This window comes from Equus caballus, chromosome 2 (genome assembly GCF_041296265.1).
Source record: "Equus caballus isolate H_3958 breed thoroughbred chromosome 2, TB-T2T, whole genome shotgun sequence".
In the NCBI taxonomy this organism is placed as follows: domain Eukaryota; kingdom Metazoa; phylum Chordata; class Mammalia; order Perissodactyla; family Equidae; genus Equus; species Equus caballus.
Window position 1 is genome coordinate 120,174,348 of NC_091685.1, and position 13,878 is coordinate 120,188,225.

General features: G+C 38.8%; 1 long non-coding RNA gene across 1 annotated transcript in view; it reads left to right on the forward strand.

Annotated features, from left to right (window-relative positions):
* Positions 1-13,878, forward strand: part of LOC106782866 (uncharacterized) — a 123,945-nt gene that overhangs the window by 17,005 nt on the left and 93,062 nt on the right. Inside the window, exon 2 of the long non-coding RNA XR_001380219.3 lies at positions 11,821-11,906. This is a non-coding gene — a long non-coding RNA (uncharacterized lncRNA). The remainder of the gene's footprint in view (positions 1-11,820; positions 11,907-13,878) is intronic.

Genomic DNA, 13,878 nt, shown 5'->3' on the forward strand with positions numbered 1-13,878 from the left:
CCTAAAACAAAAGAAAGGGGAGCAGGACAACATGTCTTCCTCTTTTTGAACCCCTTGTCTTCTAGTGACTGCTTCCTTCACAGTGCTCACAAACCACCCGCTGATGGTCGGTTTCAAACATACAACCAGGATCCATACAAAGCTTGCCAGTCTTCTATTCATATTTCCTATTTTCTTCTGTTTTTTAAAATTGAGACAAGGCATATCTCAATCTCTAGTGTTCAGTGATAGACCTGTGACAGTCACGTGTTGCTTAACAGTGAGAAATGCACAGTTAGGTGATTTCCTCATTGTGCGAGCATCATAGAGTGTCCTTACATAAACCTAGATGGTGTAGCCTACTATACACCTAGGCTAAATGGAACTAATCTTATGGGATTACCATCGTATATGCGGTCCATGGTTGACTGAAATGTTGTTATGTGATCCGTGATTGTACAATCTTATTTGCAAGCTATTTCAGTATCCTGGGTTGTAATATATGGGAGTCAAAAGTTGAGAAAACAATTAGGCCTGGCCAAGAATTCCCTGTTGTCTGCTCATCTGCATTGTTGAAAGGGGGCATATTCTAGAGAAGAGGGATATGTTTATACCCTGAGTATTGGAGTTTTCCCAAAGACAAATAATCCATCACTCTCTTTGACCTACATCCCTTACATGTGTTCAATATAATTGCAAATAGCTCTTCTATCTTGCAAGATTGGGGAATGTGTGCACAATAGTATTTTAGCCATTACTTAGGCTTGTCTTTGCTAATGTCAATTGTCAATGGGCCCAAAGGCCAGGAAACCAAGAATACAGAGATGATATATACTAATTCTACATTCATGAAGCTTCTTTTGTTTACTTCCTTAAGGAGTACACATGAAAGATAGTTCCCAGCTGAGGCAGTTCTGAACTATAAATGTGGTCTCTTGAAGAACCTCCCACAGCCCTATCCTACCTTAAATTCATGGTCTAATTGAGTTTCTGCACATTCAGTATCAATGCCCTGCTTTGTAAGGTAGTATTGTGGAAAATTTGGTACAAATTTCTTGTTTGTTGATTTATTTTATTACCACATAGGACAGAATATATTTGTTTGTATACCACCTTTGTTAGAGTTAAAATTTCTCTAATTTTCCTGTAAAGTTAATGATTCAATGTTGTCACACTAATACAAATCAATAATCTGCCTAGCACCAATGGAATGCTTTAACAAATTATTTATGATTAGAATAAGCATCAGCATAGTAAAGTTGTCATCTCTCATTTTACCAGAATGCCTTCATTTCAGTCTGTTTTTGAGGTAACGCAGTGGCCTTTTGCAGTGATTAATTTGGGCCATTAATGACAAGTCCAAGTAGGCTTACTTCATCCATCTTCCCTTCCTCCAGGCAAAAAAGCCATTGCAAATAAACATCACGTCTGAGTGATTTTTGGCAGAAGGAACTCCGAGGAGGCTCCTGACCTGTTATATACTTGTCCCTTCGTCTACATGACAGGAATGACTCAGCTCCAAGTGGGGCCTCTGGGACACTGAATTTAGCATGTCCAAAAACCTAACTGCGAGATAACCTTTTTGGGGCAACGACTTGACACTTTGAAATTTTGGTACGGTTTCAGAGGTCCCTAAGGCCATCTGGGGAGAGTGAAGAATGCCATATAGAAACGTGAAGACTTCCTATAAAACCACACACGGATACTTGCAGGGGTGTATTTCTGCATGATGTCTCTATATCTTGACCTGCAACTGACAAAAATGGCAGGAGAAATTGCGCTGATAGGATCCCATTTTTCTGATGACAGTGTTGTTTTCAAGTCTTCCTTTTCCTGGCTGTGACAAAAAATGATTTTTTTTTAAGTTTCTATTTCAAAGCGGATGTGGATATAAGTGGCAGCTGGGTTGGCATCACGTTGGCAGGCAGCTTCTCCAGTGCACTGAATGCTCACTGTCCTTGCTTTTCATTTGATTCTCTTGGGGATTCTGTTCTTGTCTCCGCACGAGGGTATTAATTATCCTCCGCCAGTACCTCCTGGGCTTCTCAAAGCAAAAATACCCAAAGCAAGGTTTTGAGTAATTTAAGCAACTCCCTCAAGGATTGGAAATCCAGTGACTTTATTAGCATGAGTCAAATCATTGGAACAATTCTGTGCATGTCTGCTGTACTTTGGAGGGGTAAACTTTTTTCCCCTAAGCCTTCTGGCAATTGTCATTATTATATAAAAGAATAAATTTTTTTTCTTTTTTAATTCAATCAGCTTGTTCTTAGATATTCACGCAAGGTTGGGACCAAACTTGAAATTTGGGCTAGAAGTTGTGAGATGAAGTTAACCTGTGAAAAGTTGATGGTGACATTCTTGCTGCATTTAAATGTGATGAAACAACTACAAAGGAAGGCAAGGTTCTGGATTGACTTTGGTGCAACATTTCTGAAGCTCTCCCTCTGTCTCCTTCATTTTCTGAAATCCAAAAAAGATCACTCCCAAGCAGCTTCTAAATGGCTCACTACCTTAAATTCACACTTCAATCTCTGCCATCCATTTTGCCAGTCTCTCTCTAAAGTGACGCTTTGACCAGGTCACTCAGCTGTTGAGTGTCCACTACCTGGAGAATCGAATGCACAGCCTGACGCTCAGGGCTGTCTATAATCTGGGCCTATCAAACTGTGATATCTGGTTAATTGCCTTTTCAAGTCTAGTGGGAACTCTTCAGCAATAATTTTATCACTTGCCTCCACAGCATAGGATTTTATTAGATCAGTTATATCACTGTGGGATATATACCTATAAATGTAAAAAACATAAAACTCAATATTTAACTTTTTTAAGTATACCAAAGTCTTGTTCATGAAACTGCATCAACTAGATCCTGGCTCAGTGAAGCCCTATGGCCAAGAATTCCACTCCTTAGGTGTGTGTCCAATGAAGTTGAATGCATATGCCTCCAAAAGGAATGTATAAGAATATTCAAAGCAGCATTATTTGTAATGGTGCAAAGCCAAGGTAGTCTCTTATAGCTGTAGATAGAATTTATAGACTATAAGTTGCTCATAAAAGCAATTGTCCTCAATTGTAAATGTCCATTAATAGCAAAGTGGATATAAATATACCTTAGAATATTTATAAAATGGATTATTACACAGCAATAAAAATAATTAAGTTACTGCTACATGCAAGAACATGAACACATTTTACAAACATAACATTGAGTAAAAGAAGACAGAAATTTAAAAAAAAACCCTACTATATGATTTAATTTGTATAAAGCTAAAAAATGGGGAATGATGTAAGTCAAGATAGCGGGTACCTTTGAGTAAGGAGGAGAAGTGACTGGAAGGTAGTGAGATGGAGACTTCTGGGTTGCTGGTGGTGTAGATCTAGTTTATTGCCCTGGATAATGGTTGCATGGTATGTTCATTTTTTAGTGTCACCAAACTATTCATTTATGTACATCTTTCTGAATCTAGGCTATTTTTTAAATGAAAAGTTTATTAACAAAAACTACTTACAAAAAACTCTTGATTTCTATTTTTGGGAATCAGGTTTTGGTCAGGATATCAAAGATGAACTAGAGTGATTTAAAAAACATGTTTCAGTCTTAGTCATAACAAGAGCAGAGGGAGACTATAAAAGCGGAAAATAAGGAAATAAGACCGACTAAATTAAAAGAACAGAGGTATTTCCGTAGGAGAAAGCCATGATTCTCAAAGACACATGGGACAGAAAAGAAGGGAAAATAGGATATTAAAATCCACTATAAAGTGAAAAAGAGAGAGAGAATAGAAGAAATATATCCAGGATTAAGCTCTCTAAAAGAGGGCCCTGGAAAAGTCAGAGAATGGGCAAATTTTAGTTGTTACTGATTAGAAAGTATGAATTTGTCCCAAGGAAATTTATCAGAAGAATAGGACGAAGATCGTGGAGAGCAGACTGGGATGACTTTCCAGCAGAAAGATGAAGGAGAGTAATAAAAGGTGATCTCTTAAATTTGCACACACCCTTCCTACACTCTGTATTCTCCATAAACGTAGTTACGTTATGTTCAACTCAGAGAGATCACTATACCACGTGATCCGAGATTTGAAAGAAGGTAACTTGAAGGATCAATGTAAAATTCTCAAAGAATATCCAGATGAGTTTCAAGATAATGGCAGGTGACTGCAGGGACAAGGCTGTGCCCTGTGGGAACATGCCTGAAAATTGTGGACTCTACGGGGAGGCAGAGCATGATGAGGTTTTTCTGCCAGCAGCCTGGTAGGATAAGAATAGATTCAAGTTGAGTTAGATCTTGCTTGGACGGGAGAATAAGCCTGAGTGGAATTATCTGGCTCCAAAGTGATGATGGATAAAAATGAAGTGAACAGATACTTTGGGAAGACAGAAAATTCATTGATTACATAACTGTCCACAGGATGAAATCTAAAGTACTGTATTAGAAAAACAATGCATTCACCATGATGCAAAGGGAGTTAGGAGAAAAAGCTCTCAAGACCAACAGACAGCATTTCCTTATATGAGGAAGGTCAGGAAAGACTCTTAGCAAAGAAGATGGAATTGCTGCAAACTCAGCTGAAAGGTACAATAGTGGTTTTCAGTGGTGGCTGCGTATTAGAGTCACTGGAGGAATTAAAAGATACCGAGGCCTTGACCTCACCACAAACCAGTTTAACCAGAGTGTCTGGTGGCAGAGTCTTGGCAATGGGCCATTTGCGATGCTGATTGTAATGTGCACCAGGTGGAGAACCGCTAGAGCAGATCAGGAGAGGATAATGCCTAATTAAGACTCAACTTAGGGGCAAATGGGAATTGTTTCCTTCCTCATTAGGCACTAGGGGTCCCAGACTTCAGAGACATCAGTAGAAGTTTCAGATAAGGATTCTACTGAATGGCTATTTTCCAGGCAGAAAACAAAAAGGATATAGGGGAGGAACTTTCCCTAGGAGGGAGGTTTCATAAGCAGAAGAAATTTCACAGCAAGAGGTGGTGGCACCAGCACGCAAGAGCATGTGACAGCTCTATCGTGAGACATAGGCCATGCTCAATTGCAACAGTAGGAAGATGACAACACAGGCTCAGAGGGAAATTAGGAAGTTCTCAGTAAGCTAGATGTGGGGGAAAGGTAGACACTCTTCAAATAAGGCTTGCTGCCTGGGTCCACTACCACTGCATGTTTCTGTGTGAGAAGACAAGACTTTCTCAAATGCCAGGATCTGAGAGAGGCGACAATATGCACAGGTGAATTTTCTCATAGAAATAAACATACTTCGCCTGTAAAAGGGAAGTTTCTTTCAATGGAAGTTCATAGGTCATGGCTTTTTATAGTGGACAGCACAGACTGATGTCTGGGTGAGGCTGAAACCAAGGAGCTTGGGGTTTAGGAGCTACAACAGCTTCCGCTTGAGAAGAGTCCCTCCGTGGGTAGCCAGCCCAGCTGCTCTTAGAGCAAGAAGGTAAAACGAATGTTCAGAGATGAGGTTGAGGACAGAGAAGATGTTGCTGATGAAAAACAGGAGTTTTAGGGGACACTTATGAAAATTTAGCATTGGCGCTAAATGACTGGCAATTTAAAGGAGCTAATTCTTATAGTGTAGAAGTGTCCAGTGCATGGCAGGACTTCTAGCATCTCTGGATCCTGTGCTGAATGCCAGTGGCACCTCAGCTGAGACCCACTGGGAAGTCAGTTAGGACTAAGAGCTTGAGTCAGATTAGGGAATCTGTACAGCTGTAAGGGGGTAGGTCTTGGAATACAGACTGCCTAAAGAATGTACATTGGCTTGGGCTTTCAGTGATGGCACTAAATTAACCAGGGGTATAGGACATGATGGCATTAGTCTTAAAGGTCTCTCAGGAAGAGGTAGATGGTTAGTTCTAATTATATTCTCCTTTGGGGATGGTTTCTTAAGCAATTTGCGTTGGTGATGCAGTGAGCTTTATGGGATGGGAGAGTACGGGGTGGGACCATGTGGAGCTCTGAGTACCTTATAATTGTGTTGGTAGTGCTGAGGCAAGGAATCAATGTCCCTTGCGGAACACTTGGAGCTCTGTGGTTCCTCCTCCCAACCGAGTCTTATGTAGACAATTTCACGGCTAGGAATGTGCCTTAGATCCTGTGAGAGGGAGTTGTGGCCAGTGGAGGCCCCTTGTTACCAGGAGGAAATCTAAGTCTAATTCCTTATATCAACCACATAAGTAGAAAACTATGTGAGTACAGCAATGAATGTCAAAAAAGACATTTAATAAAACCAAGCAAGTATTTCTTATCTAAAACTCTAAGTAAAAGAAGAGGAGGGCAGGTTAATTTGTACCCAACAGTAAATGACAAAATAAATGGTACAATATTAAGCTATTTCCATAAAAATCAGAAAGAATATTGGGATACCTACTTTCATCCCTATGTAGACATTTTTGAGAGACTTTAACTAACGTAATAAGAAAAGAAAACATCAATGCAGATATTAGATTTATCTCTATTTCAGATGACAAAACCCAAAGGATTTTCTTAAAACTATGAAAATTAACAAGAAAATTTGGCAGATAGATTAAAAAAAAGATCAATATACAAAAACCCATAGAAATTCTTTGAATTGGAAAGAATGCTTTAAAACAGAAACAGAAAAATATCTCATTTGAAGTAGTGATCAAATAAGTTTAACAAGCAAGGTATTTCCTACACAAAAAAATTATAAAACGTTACTGGAGGACACCATAGAAAGTCTAAACAAATATGGAGGCACAATACGTTTCCCAGGGGAAAGAGCTAATATTTAAAAAATGTTAACTTTTGTAAATATTTCAATCAGAATTCCGGGGGAGTGGAATTCTCATTTACTGGGATGAGATAAAATTAAGTCAAATTTCATGTGAAAGTATTATTGAGAATAGCTATGTCAATTTGAAAAAGAAAAGCCTAGAGTACTTGATTTACCAAGTATTAATTGCTACCACAATTCTGTCATTTGACTATTTGCTCAAAGTAGTTTAATTACTTTAAGTAGCAGCCCCAAATTTTAGTGGCTGAACACGATTAGTTCATACTCTTGTAACAGGCTGTGGGGGCCAGAGGCTCCTTTCCAGCGGTCAGGTCAGTCAGGGATATGCTGTATCAATCAGGAGACAGAAATTACATCAGTAATTTGAAGATGGAAAATTTAGTGTGGAGATTTATTAACTTGGGTGATTAATTACTAAGGCATAGAGAGAACTCTAAAGAATACAGGAATGGGGGTACAGGGAACAGTCTCTACCTCTGGGGCTGGGGCAGAGCACCGAGAGAGGAATAGAGGTGGAAGCGCATCCCCGCCCCCACCCAAGGCTGCGAGTCAGAGCTCTCTGGAGAGGGTGTGGCTGTGGCCCTCTGGAAGGTGGGAGGGTTTGCTGAGGTGCCACAGCTGGGGCTGGCAAGCAAGAAACTGCCAGCTGTGCTGGTGAGACTCACTTAGATGCTGCCCGCTGGAGAGCCAGGGAAACTTGCTGGAGGATGAGTGCCTCTAGGAGTCCGGGCTGCTGTTTGCTGCCACATTCTGCTAGAATCAATAGGAAAAATGGCCCCAGAACTAGGATGAGAAGCCCCTTCCTCTAGGAGTCTCCCTCTAAGACCTTCTGCTGAGTAGCCTGACCTTGTGCCACCTGGAACGGGAGACGTGTTTGTTTATAGGATCTGGCTCCAGCGTAACAAAGCAGGGCAAGGAAGAGTGGGTTTGGCACTGAGAGGCAATACACTGATAAACCAGCACACCTGTGTTCCTCCTATCTTGCGGTCTTTCCTTCCTTCGGAAAGTCTTCATTCATCCAGCAATTGGCAAAAAGATGGAGAAGTCTCACTTTTCCTAAACTTCCTTGGTGAGTAGTCACTAACAGTGTGGCCTCACCAAATGCAAGAGGAATGAGAAATGTCTTCTAGTTGTGCACCAGGAAGACGAGAAAAACAGATAGTGATGAGAAGTTGTCATCTCTACCACAGCCTGTAATCAAAACGACGTGTTACTGGCCTAGGAAAAGATAACTAAACCAGGCAAGTAGAATAAAGAATAGATCAATGCATATTAGATAGATCAATTTCAAAATTAAAAATAAATATATTCATTGGCTCTTTGAAAATCTAGTTTGTAATAAGAAATAAAAGCTCCATTATGTAAAGATCTCTATACAAGTCTATTTATTGCAGAATGTTTTTGTAGTGGTTTGCAAACCCATATAGAAGTGAAAAAAAGCCCATGAATGTCCAGGTGGAATCAATTATGGTCTATCAGAGAATATAATTCTATAATTTAAAATGAATTAGATCAACATTTATGAACTGGAGGAACGTCTATAATATGTTAAGTGAGAAATACAACCAGTTTGGTATAATGCCATTTTTGTAAAAACAAACATTTAAGAATTCTATGTAATGGTAACATTGATTACCTGGGTGGGGGCTGGAAGGAGAAAGGGAAATCGTAAACTCTTTCTTCATGCATCTTAGCTTGTTTCATTGGATACCATTAGCATGAATTTCTTTTCTAAGATGAAATAATAAAATGTGAAGTGAATGAGTCAACTTTTATCAACGTTACAAATTCAAATAAACAAATGTCTTAGGGGGGAAATCCCGTGAACAACCAGCTGCCTCTTCTGAAATGTTGACAGCCACAAAATTGAACCAGTTGCTTGGCTTGGCTATACTTTGTCTTACAACACCTCTCCACCTGCCTATCTTTGAACACTTGCAAGAGAGAACTGCTCTTAACAGTTGGATGGCATTGCAGACATAGTACCATTCGGGTGATAACTGTTTTTAGCTGAAAGAATGTGTCGGTATATTTATACCAAAGGTGTGGGAAAGCAGTTTGGGTGTAATGATAGTGTAAGTTTCTATGTATCTAGTGTGTAATATTCATATTATGCTAATATTTAGTAATTATATATACATATATAGTCTATATATGCTTATATATATAACATAAAATATTTGACACACAAAAAGAAGTAGAAAGATTCATTAAAAATACAAAAGGTAGTATGTTTGCCTGGAATGATCCAGTGCTTCTGATACCTTTCCTCTGATATAATCCTAAACAGAATCAACACGGAAACATAGGCATGGAGAGAAACTCAGCATAAAGGACCCCCTTCCTGTATGAAATTTCTTTGAAATTTCATGTTTTCTCTATTTAAATATTTATGTAAATTTTGCATTCTACTTCATATTATATTCGAGTTCACTTTATAAATTTAAAGTTTTAAATTATATGCAAGCTAAATTACTTAACTCATCTCTGACTCCACCCATACCCCTCTCCCCTAACCGATTAGATGTTCCAGGAAAATGCACAATGTTTATCTTGTGGCTTTAAATAGCCTGGAAGAAAAATTGGGTACCTCTGAGGGCAAATGAATCTCACCTATAAAGAGAGAAATACCTGATGCGAGGAGCCAGCAAATGATCAAAGAAAGGATGGGATAGTCTGCAGCCTCACTCTCACTGTATTCCTGGAGATGTGCCTTAAGAGACACGAGCCAACTTTCTCCTGGGTCAGTTGGGCCGGATGCTTACCAATCTCCTTTCCTCTTGCAGGCAAACAGGACTGTGTTAGCAGCTTCCCTTGCATGTAGATTGGAACCGGGGGGATCAGGTTCTGGCCAGTGAAATGTTTATGGAAGTGTTGAATTCCGTTTCCAAGCCTGCCCACAAGACGTACTGCAGGATTTTCCTCACTCTCAACATTTTTGCTGGTTAAATGCAGAGCAGCCAGTGAACAGCGGTGCAATGAGATAAAGGAACCAGAATTCTGAATAACCATGTAGGAGGATGCCAAGTGAACACCTTGTCTTGTGTTAAGCCACTGAGATTACCCTGACTAATACACATAGACATATTACCTTATAGCAATCTTTATAGCAGTCCTAAAAGGATAGACTTTTATAGGTGAAGAAACTAAGAGTTAAGGACTTGTTCAATTTTCCAGCGCTAAGTGGTAGAACTAGAATTTGAACTTAGTTCTTTCTGATCCTTAGTAACCACCACACTAAAATGGGCTACCTGTGGCCTTTCAAGTGAGCAAGGACTCTTTTTAGTTTTAAATTTGTGATTAGTAACACTCATTGGGGAACTTGGTTAGTGTACTGGAATCACCTGTTAAAAGTGTGGTGCTAACCTACAGGAGTAAACGAATTTTCTTATCCTACTCCCATATGTTGATTAAAACTATCTTCTGGGTAAAATAAGTTAGATTTTTAAAATTGATTTTGTTTTATTGTGGTAAAATATACATAGCATAGAATTTACCATTTTACCCTTTTTAAGTGTACAATGCAGTGGCATTAAGTACATTCACATTGTGTTTGCCACCACCACCCCCATCCATCTGCAGAATATTTTTCATCTTCCCAAACTGAAACTCCCTCCCCATTAAACAATAACTCTCCATTGCCCCTCCCTCCCACCTGCTGGCAACAATCATTCTGCTTTCTGTCTCTATAAATTTGACTATTCTAGGTACTTCATCTATGTAGTATCATAAAATATGTGTCCTTTTTGGCTGGTTTATTTCACTTATAATGTTTTCAAGGTTTATCCATATTGTAGCGTATGTCAGAATTTCCTTCCTTTTCAAGGTTGAATAATATTCCATTGTATGCATATGTCACATTTTGTTTATCCATTCATCCATCAATTGACACTTGTGTTGTTTTCAACCATTTGGCGATTGTGAATACTGCTGCTATGAACATGGGTATACAAATACCTGTTCAAGTAGCTGCTTTCAATTCTTTTGAGTATATACCCGGAAGTGGAATTGCTGGATCATATGGTAGTTCTATTTTTAATTTTTTGAGGAACCACCATACTGTTTTCCATAGCAGCTGCACCATTTTATATTCCCACCAGCAGTGCACAAGGGTTTCAATTTCTCTACTTCCTTGCCAACACTTGCTACTTTTTTGTTTTTGGATAATAGCCATCCTAAGGAGGGAAATGGTGTCTCATTGTGGTTTTGATTTGGATTTTCCTAATGAGTAGTGATGTTGAACAAATTTTCTTGTGCTTATCGATTATTTGCGTATCATCTTTGGAGAAATGTCTGTTCAAGTTCTTTGCCCATATTTAAAGTGGGTTTTGTTTTTTGTTGTTAAGTTATAAGAGTTCATTATAAATTCTAGATATTAACTTCTTATCAGATATATGATTTGTGAATATTTTCTTCCATTCAGCATGATGTCTTTTCACTCTGTTGAAAGTGTCTTTTTATGAACAAAAGTTTTTAATTTTGATGAAGTCCAGTTTATCTTTGTTGCCTGTGCTTGGCGTCATATTCAAGAAATCATTGCCAGATCCAATATCATGAAACTTTTCCCCTGTTTTCTTTAAGAGTTTTATGGTTTCATGTTTTATGTTAAGGTCTTTGATCCATTTTGAGTTAAATTTTATATGTAGTGTAAGGTAAGGGTCCAACCTCATTCTTTTGCCTATGGGTATCCTATTTTCCCAGCACCGTTTGTTGAAAATTGTCCTTTCCCCATTGAATGGTCTTGACATCCTTGTCAAAAATCATTTGACCATATATGCAAGGGTTTATTTCTGGGCTCTCTATTCTATTCATTAATCTATACGTTTGTCTTTACGCCAGCACCACACTGTTTTGATTACTGTAGGTTTGTAGTGAGTTTTGAAATCAAGAAGTGTGAGACTTTCAATTTAGTTCTTCTTTTCCAAGATTGTTTTGGCTATTTGGGGTCCCTTGAGATTTCACATGAATAAGTTCAATTTTAACAGCTGTAAATTTGGATCTAATCTAGATGTTCTAAACATTAGAACTGACTGAGAAAAAAATCTTGATTTTTTTGTTTGATTTTCAGTTATTAAGCTGCGGGAAAACACCTGCAGGTGTAAACCATGTCAAGTGTTTAGAACAGTGCCTGCACACAAGCCATGACCGAAAAATGTGAGTTGTTGTTGCTATTACTCTTATATACTGTTTGTTGTGTAGCTAACTGCTTTTGCTTTTTTTAATGGGCCTCTGTTTCACTGCCAATTGATAGTGATTTCTAAAGGATAGGAGCTGGCATGCCTTCCCTAACAGGTCAGGGCTTAAGGAGCCAATTACTCTCACTTTAATCCCTCCTTGAAGGAATGACTTTTACATTAATTGCTTAATATGAAATGTTAATTTGCTTCTTGTATTGGTTTTCTCTTGTACTGTTTCTGTGTAACAAATTACGACAAACTCAGCGCTGAAAGCAACACATATATGTTACCTCACAGTTTCTGTGGATTAGGAGTCTGGGTTAGGAGCTTGGGTCCTCTGCTCAGGGTCTTACAAGGCTGCACTCAGGGTTTTGGCCAGGCTGTATTCTCCTCTGGAGGTCAGGGTGCTCTTCCAAGACCATATGGTTGTTGGAATAATTTAGCCTCACGGTTGCAAGACTGATGTCTCCATTTTCTTGCTAACTGTCAGCAGGAGCTGGTCTCAGCTCCTAAGAGGCCACTCTAACACCTGCCACGTGGCCCCCTATCAATACAGGCAGCTTACTTCTTCAAGGTCAAGGACAACAGGGGAATCTCTTTTCTCTAGTCTGCTAAGACATAACATAACACACCAGGAAGTGACTATCCCATCACCTTGCTCAGAAGACATAACCTAATCAAGGGAGCAATTATTCCATCACATTTGCAGGTTCTGACTACACCTGAGGAGATTACACAGGAGCCAGGAATCTTGGGACCATCTTAAAATTCTCTTGCTCACCGTATCTGATTTAGCTTATGAATGAAACAATGTCAGCCAATACAGAAAAAAATAAAATCAAAAGGAATAGTACTAAATCATCAAAAATCAAGTCATAGTTATGAGGGGTTATAAACACTACAAATTTACATTGATCGTATAAAAAATGTTTTTTTAATTCTAATATTTTATGGCTGGTAATGAAGAAGTAAGAAATAATATTTTTTTAATCACATGTCGCATTCCAGATACTTATGTACACTGTATCATTATATCCTAAGAAACTTATGTATGAGTGATCAGGACAGAATTTGAACCCAGGTCTCACTCCAAAATTTTCTTCTTCCCACTATAGTGTGAGAGCAATTATTTTATACATATATATATATATAGATCTCAAGAAAACAGACCATTAAACTGATTTTAAATATGAAGTATATGTCTAAAATAGTACAAATCAATTCAGTTTTGGGAAGGTAGTTATATTATTAGTGGACAGATTTGGGGATTTCTGTGTTAAAGTTATTTTTTCCAAATGGCTGCAATATTTGGAATGTAGAGTCTTGCTTTTTCCCCTGTCTCAGATTACCTGTGACCCTCTTTCTGTTTCGATACATCATTGATAACAGCACCGAGCTGAACTAATGGGAGAAAGGGAAGCTGAAATTGCAGAGTTCTGAGCTGAAGGTGGATAAACACAGGCCTTCTCCTTGAAGGAGCTGATGGAGCTTCAGAAGTACAGTCTTCAAACCTGACTGCGAAGCGATCACTCTGAGCATGTCCCTCAGTTTATCTTCTGTTCTTCAGGCACGAGGCAGTATTAATGGGCAAATCAAAACAAAATGAGTGTCCTTGATTTTTCAAGTATGGATACATTTAGATGATTCTTTGAAATTTGTTCTTATCGGTTTCTATTGATAAAATTTTTTAAGAGAAAAAGCAACTTGAGTAAAGACTTGGTATCAGTCTTTTTCTGAATGTAGCATTTATGTCCATCTAAAGGGAAGAAATTGCTCGGAGGCTTGTCTTAAAAGGCTAGATAGAACCCTGTGCCATTTGGTGCTGGGCCCCACTGACAGATTTACTGCCTGCTGGGAGCTGGGGCTGCAGCTTGATGGAAGTGGCAGGTGAGGGCTGCAGCGGAGAGGGTTCCCATGCTCTGTGAGTGTGTGTGACTGGCAGCATCCAG